Source organism: Oncorhynchus gorbuscha, linkage group LG07, assembly GCF_021184085.1.
Source record: "Oncorhynchus gorbuscha isolate QuinsamMale2020 ecotype Even-year linkage group LG07, OgorEven_v1.0, whole genome shotgun sequence".
Classification (NCBI taxonomy): Eukaryota; Metazoa; Chordata; class Actinopteri; order Salmoniformes; family Salmonidae; genus Oncorhynchus; species Oncorhynchus gorbuscha.
This window is the reverse complement of record NC_060179.1, coordinates 87,439,850-87,445,849: the sequence shown is the minus strand read 5'-3', so window position 1 is coordinate 87,445,849 and position 6,000 is coordinate 87,439,850. Positions and strand designations below refer to the sequence as shown.

The 6,000-nt window shown below is 49.5% G+C and overlaps 1 non-coding gene across 1 annotated transcript; it reads right to left on the bottom strand.

The window, feature by feature from the left end:
• Positions 1-272: 272 nt before the first annotated feature.
• On the bottom strand, positions 273-344 carry trnah-gug. Its single transcript has one exon. It is a non-coding gene; the product is annotated as a tRNA-His (tRNA).
• Between the last annotated feature and the right edge of the window lie 5,656 nt (positions 345-6,000).

The following is a 6,000-nucleotide window of genomic DNA, read 5'->3' as shown; positions in this document are numbered from 1 at the left end:
TTGAACACGCAAGTCGGAACTAAGTAACTCGGGAATTTTCGACGTGCTGATTTGTTGAGCTACAACCAGATCGCCTGTCGGATACGACCGAGTTTCCTAGTTCCGAAAAGCGTGTATGAATCGATTCGATTCAGTTCACGCATATATTCTATATTTCCTGATTTCTCTCATGAAAAACTGTAATAGATATGATTACAAGGCATAGTTATTATTTTTAGAACACATTTTCTAAAAAAAAAATAACCCTTTTGCCGTGACATTGTGTATCGCAATGCCGTGACCCGGATTCGAACCGGGGTTGCTGCGGCCACAACGCAGAGTACTAACCACTATACGATCACGGCGAGCTACCAGGGCTTAAACTCACTTGGGAGATATTCGCCGAATAGTGTTCATCGAAAGATCAAGCAATTGCTCATGGTGATATTAACGCATGGTACGGGGCTGATTTTGCCCAATGCAGACTAATAAACGAAACCAGGCCACATGGAATAATCCACAGAGTGTATTTACTATGGTTGCAGCGGCAGTTTATGTAAAGTTACCATAGTTAGCGACACTAACAACATGAACCCGACAGGTATTCACACAACTGTCAACTACGTACTTAAAAAAACAATATGAATACTGTACAATGGAAATGAAACCATCTATTTGGTGTATTGTAGGCATCACATAGCACATGATGCGAGTGTATTGTCTCACTAACAATGATTTAGCTGATAGTTGCTTTATTGAAGTTTCCATTATAATGATTGTGATACGTGTTTTTTTTAAGAATACAAAATGTCGCTGAAAATAACAGACTTTTGATATAACACATGTCAAGTCGAATGTGTTCATATGGCTGAAGAAACACTCCATAACATGTAGTCAATTACAGAAACATTTGTTGTTTTGTTCAACAAAAATATATCATATAAAATAACGGAATCAGTACACACCAGCTGGTACACCTACACTATATATAGTGGTATATATTATAGGTCCACCAGTGTCGTTTCTTCAGAGGTGTTTGATACAGTCCTCATCTTGAGACTTGTTTTGGAGGAGATGTACAGCGAGAAACACAATGGGATTATGAGTCCTGGAAGAGAAGAAAAGCTAGGATTAATAAAAATCAGTCATCAAATAAAACCAATAAAACAATTAGGGATTTCATCAATGTGGGAATAACTATTCTTTATTTCAGTGCCCAGCTTCACAACACAGGCTGATGTGAGACTGGGAAAGGAAATGTATAGGAGCCTGGTTCATTACATTTACATTACATTTAAGTCATTTAGCAGACGCTCTTATCCAGAGCGACTTACAAATTGGTGCATTCACCTTATGACATCCAGTGGAACAGTCACTTTACAATAGTGCATCTAAAACTTAAGGGGGGGGGGTGAGAGGGATTACTTATCCTATCCTAGGTATTCCTTAAAGAGGTGGGGTTTCAGGTGTCTCCGGAAGGTGGTGATTGACTCCGCTGTCCTGGCGTCGTGAGGGAGTTTGTTCCACCATTGGGGGGGCCAGGGCAGCGAACAGTTTTGACTGGAAGCTGTACTTCCTCAGTGGTAGGGAGGCGAGCAGGCCAGAGGTGGATGAACGCAGTGCCCTTGTTTGGGTGTAGGGCCTGATCAGAGCCTGGAGGTACTGAGGTGCCGTTCCCCTCACAGCTCCGTAGGCAAGCACCATGGTCTTGTAGCGGATGCGAGCTTCAACTGGAAGCCAGTGGAGAGAACGGAGGAGCGGGGTGACGTGAGAGAACTTGGGAAGGTTGAACACCAGACGGGCTGCGGCGTTCTGGATGAGTTGAAGGGGTTTAATGGCACAGGCAGGGAGCCCAGCCAACAGCGAGTTGCAGTAATCCAGACGGGAGATGACAAGTGCCTGGATTAGGACCTGCGCCGCTTCCTGTGTGAGGCAGGGTCGTACTCTGCGGATGTTGTAGAGCATGAACCTACAGGAACGGGCCACCGCCTTGATGTTGGCTGAGAACGACAGGGTGTTGTCCAGGATCACGCCAAGGTTCTTGGAGCTCTGGGAGGAGGACACAATGGAGTTGTCAACCGTGATGGCGAAATCATGGAACGGGCAGTCCTTCCCCGGGAGGAAGAGCAGCTCCGTCTTGCCGAGGTTCAGCTTGAGGTGGTGATCCGTCATCCACACTGATATGTCTGCCAGACATGCAGAGATGCGATTCGCCACCTGGTCATCAGAAGGGGGAAAGGAGAAGATTAACTGTGTGTCGTCTGCATAGCAATGATAAGAGAGACCATGTGAGGTTATGACAGAGCCAAGTGACTTGGTGTATAGCGAGAATAGGAGAGGGCCAAGAACAGACCCCTGGGGGACACCAGTGGTGAGAGCGCGTGGTGAGGAGACAGATTCTCGCCACGCCACCTGGTAGGAGCGACCTGTCAGGTAGGACGCAATCCAAGCGTGGGCCGCGCCAGAGATGCCCAACTCGGAGAGGGTGGAGAGGAGGATCTGATGGTTCACAGTATCGAAGGCAGCCGATAGATCTAGAAGGATGAGAGCAGAGGAGAGAGAGTTAGCTTTAGCAGTGCGGAGCGCCTCCGTGATACAGAGGAGAGCAGTCTCAGTTGAATGACTAGTCTTGAAACCTGACTGATTTGGATCAAGAAGGTCATTCAGAGAGAGATAGCGGGAGAGCTGGCCAAGGACGGCACGTTCAAGAGTTTTGGAGAGAAAAGAAAGAAGGGATACTGGTCTGTAATTGTTGACATCGGAGGGATCGAGTGTAGGTTTTTTCAGAAGGGGTGCAACTCTCGCTCTCTTGAAGACGGAAGGGACGTAGCCAGCGGTCAGGGATGAGTTGATGAGCGAGGTGAGGTAAGGGAGAAGGTCTCCGGAAATGGTCTGGAGAAGAGAGGAGGGGATAGGGTCAAGCGGGCAGGTTGTTGGGCGGCCGGCCGTCACAAGACGCGAGATTTCATCTGGAGAGAGAGGGGAGAAAGAGGTCAGAGCACAGGGTAGGGCAGTGTGAGCAGAACCAGCGGTGTCGTTTGACTTAGCAAACGAGGATCGGATGTCGTCGACCTTCTTTTCAAAATGGTTGACGAAGTCATCTGCAGAGAGGGAGGAGGGGGGGAGGGGGAGGAGGATTCAGGAGGGAGGAGAAGGTGGCAAAGAGCTTCCTAGGGTTAGAGGCAGATGCTTGGAATTTAGCGTGGTAGAAAGTGGCTTTAGCAGCAGAGACAGAGGAGGAAAATGTAGAGAGGAGGGAGTGAAAGGATGCCAGGTCCGCAGGGAGGCGAGTTTTCCTCCATTTCCGCTCGGCTGCCCGGAGCCCTGTTCCTCTCTAGGTTTCTTCTTAGGAGCCTGGTTCCTCTCTAGGTTTCTTCTGAGGTTCCTGGTTTCTCTCTAGGTTTCTTCTTAGGAGCCTGGTTTCTCTCTAGGTTTCTTCTTAGGAGCCTGGTTCCTCTCTAGGGTTCTTCTTAGGAGCCTGGTTTCTCTCTAGGTTTCTTCTTAGGAGCCTGGTTTCTCTCTAGGTTTCTTCTTAGGTTCCTGCCTTTCTAGGGAGGTTTTTCCCAGCCACTGTGCTTCTGCCTCTGCATTGCTTGCTCTTTGGGGTTTTAGGCTGGGTTTCTGTAAAGTACTTTGATATAAAAAGGGCTTTATAAAATAGATTTGATTGATATTGTAGCCCACCTTTCTTTGGCACAGAGAGCACCACAGTCTGGTCCAGATATGCCCGTGTTGGGAGAGACTGAAGATCTACCTTCTGTTTAGAGAGCTCAGAGTTGGACCTCTCGGTATCCTCCATCTTCTGGAGGGGAAGAGTAATGTAGAAGCACATCAGCCTATATTTCCCTGGCCCCACAAGTTCACCATCATGTAGACAGTTAGTAACTTGTAGGTATTATAACAGTAACATCAATGTCTATAACATGGGCTAATAGTTCCCCAACCTCGGCTCAAGGCTTCATTCACGTTGAGGTGATAGCCTGTAGCAGACGCTAATATTTCCCTAAAAACACTCTCACACACAATATAGTATTCTTACTTATCTTATCGTGTTCTTCTTAGTTCTTGTTTTTATAGCTCATGTTTTTGTTCTACCTTGTTATTTTTAGTATTACATTGTTATTGATTAGTGCATTGTTGGTATTATTTGGCTAACATACTGTAGTTGGCTACTTTAGCTAGCTAGCTGGCTAACATACTCTAGTTGCCTACTTTAGCTGGCTAGCATACTGTCGTTGGCTACTTTAGCTAGCAGGCTGGCTAACATACTGTAGTTGGCTACTTTAGCTAGCTAGCTGGCTAACATACTGTAGTTGGCTACTTTAGCTAGCTAGCTGGCTAACATACCGTAGCTGACAACTTCAGCTAGCTAGTCTCTTTACATTGATTTGATGCAATCAAGACAGACACTACCAGATGGTATGATAGAGAACCTATGGCAGCAACTAGCCCGAACACCGGTCCCTACTCCTCTCCCTCCCCTCCCCCACATTCTGCTGAAATAAGCAGCGTAGCACCAGCTCTCTCCCAAGCAGAGCAGCACCAGCTATCTCCCAAGCAGAGCGCAGCACCAGCTCTCTCCCAAGCAGAGCTCAGCACCAGCTCTCTCCCAAGCAGAGCTCAGCACCAGCTCTCTCCCAAGCAGAGCTCAGCACCAGCTCTCTCCCAAGCAGAGCAGCACCAGCTATCTCTGAAGCAGAGCGCAGCACCAGCTCTCTCCCAAGCAGAGCAGCACCAACTCTCTCCCAAGCAGAGCAGCACCAGCTCTCTCCCAAGCAGAGCAGCACCAGCTCTCTCCCAAGCAGAGCAGCACCAGCTCTCTCCCAAGCAGAGCACAGCACCAGCTCTGTCCCAAGCAGAGCAGCACCAGCTCTCTCCCAAGCAGAGCAGCACCAGCTCTCTCCCAAGCAGAGCGCAGCACCAGCTCTCTCCCAAGCAGAGCACAGCACCAGTTCTCTCCCAAGCAGAGCAGCACCAGCTCTCTCCCAAGCAGAGCAGCACCAGCTCTCTCCCAAGCAGAGCAGCACCAGCTCTCTCTGAAGCAGAGCAGCACCAGCTCTCTCCCAAGAAAGACTCCACTGAAGTTTAAAACATTTTTACATTCTTCAAAATACATCTGGATATCCAGAAAAATAAAGAAATACTAATATTATTATTCTAATAGTGAAATTATTTCAAATGTCCATATGGTCCTGCACTGCCTCTACCTCCACCATGGACACAGGACAGTCCTGCACTGCCTCTACCTCCACCATGGACACAGGACATTCCTGCACTGCCTCTACCTCCACCATGGACACAGGACAGTCCTGCACTGCCTCTACCTCCCTCCACCATGGACACAGGACAGTCCTGCACTGCCTCTACCTCCACCATGGACACAGGACAGTCCTGCACTGCCTCTACCTCCCTCCACCATGGACACAGGACAGTCCTGCACTGCCTCTACCTCCCTCCACCATGGACACAGGACAGTCCTGCACTGCCTCTACCTCCACCATGGACACAGGACAGTCCTGCACTGCCTCTACCTCCACCATGGACACAGGACAGTCCTGCACTGCCTCTACCTCCACCAGGGACACAGGACAGTCCTGCACTGCCTCTACCTCCACCATGGACACAGGACAGTCCTGCACTGCCTCTACCTCCACCAGGGACACAGGACAGTCCTGCACTGCCTCTACCTCCACCAGGGACACAGGACAGTCCTGTACTGCCTCTACCTCCACCAGGGACACAGGACAGTCCTGCACTGCCTATACCTCCACCAGGGACACAAGACAGTCCTGCACTGCCTCTACCTCCACCATGGACACAGGACAGTCCTGCACTGCCTCTACCTCCACCAGGGACACAGGACAGTCCTGCACTGCCTCTACCTCCACCAGGGACACAGGACAGTCCTGCACTGCCTCTACCTCCACCAGGGACACAGGACAGTCCTGCACTGCCTCTACCTCCACCATGGACACATGACAGTCCTGCACTGCCTCTACCTCCCTCCACCATGGACACAGG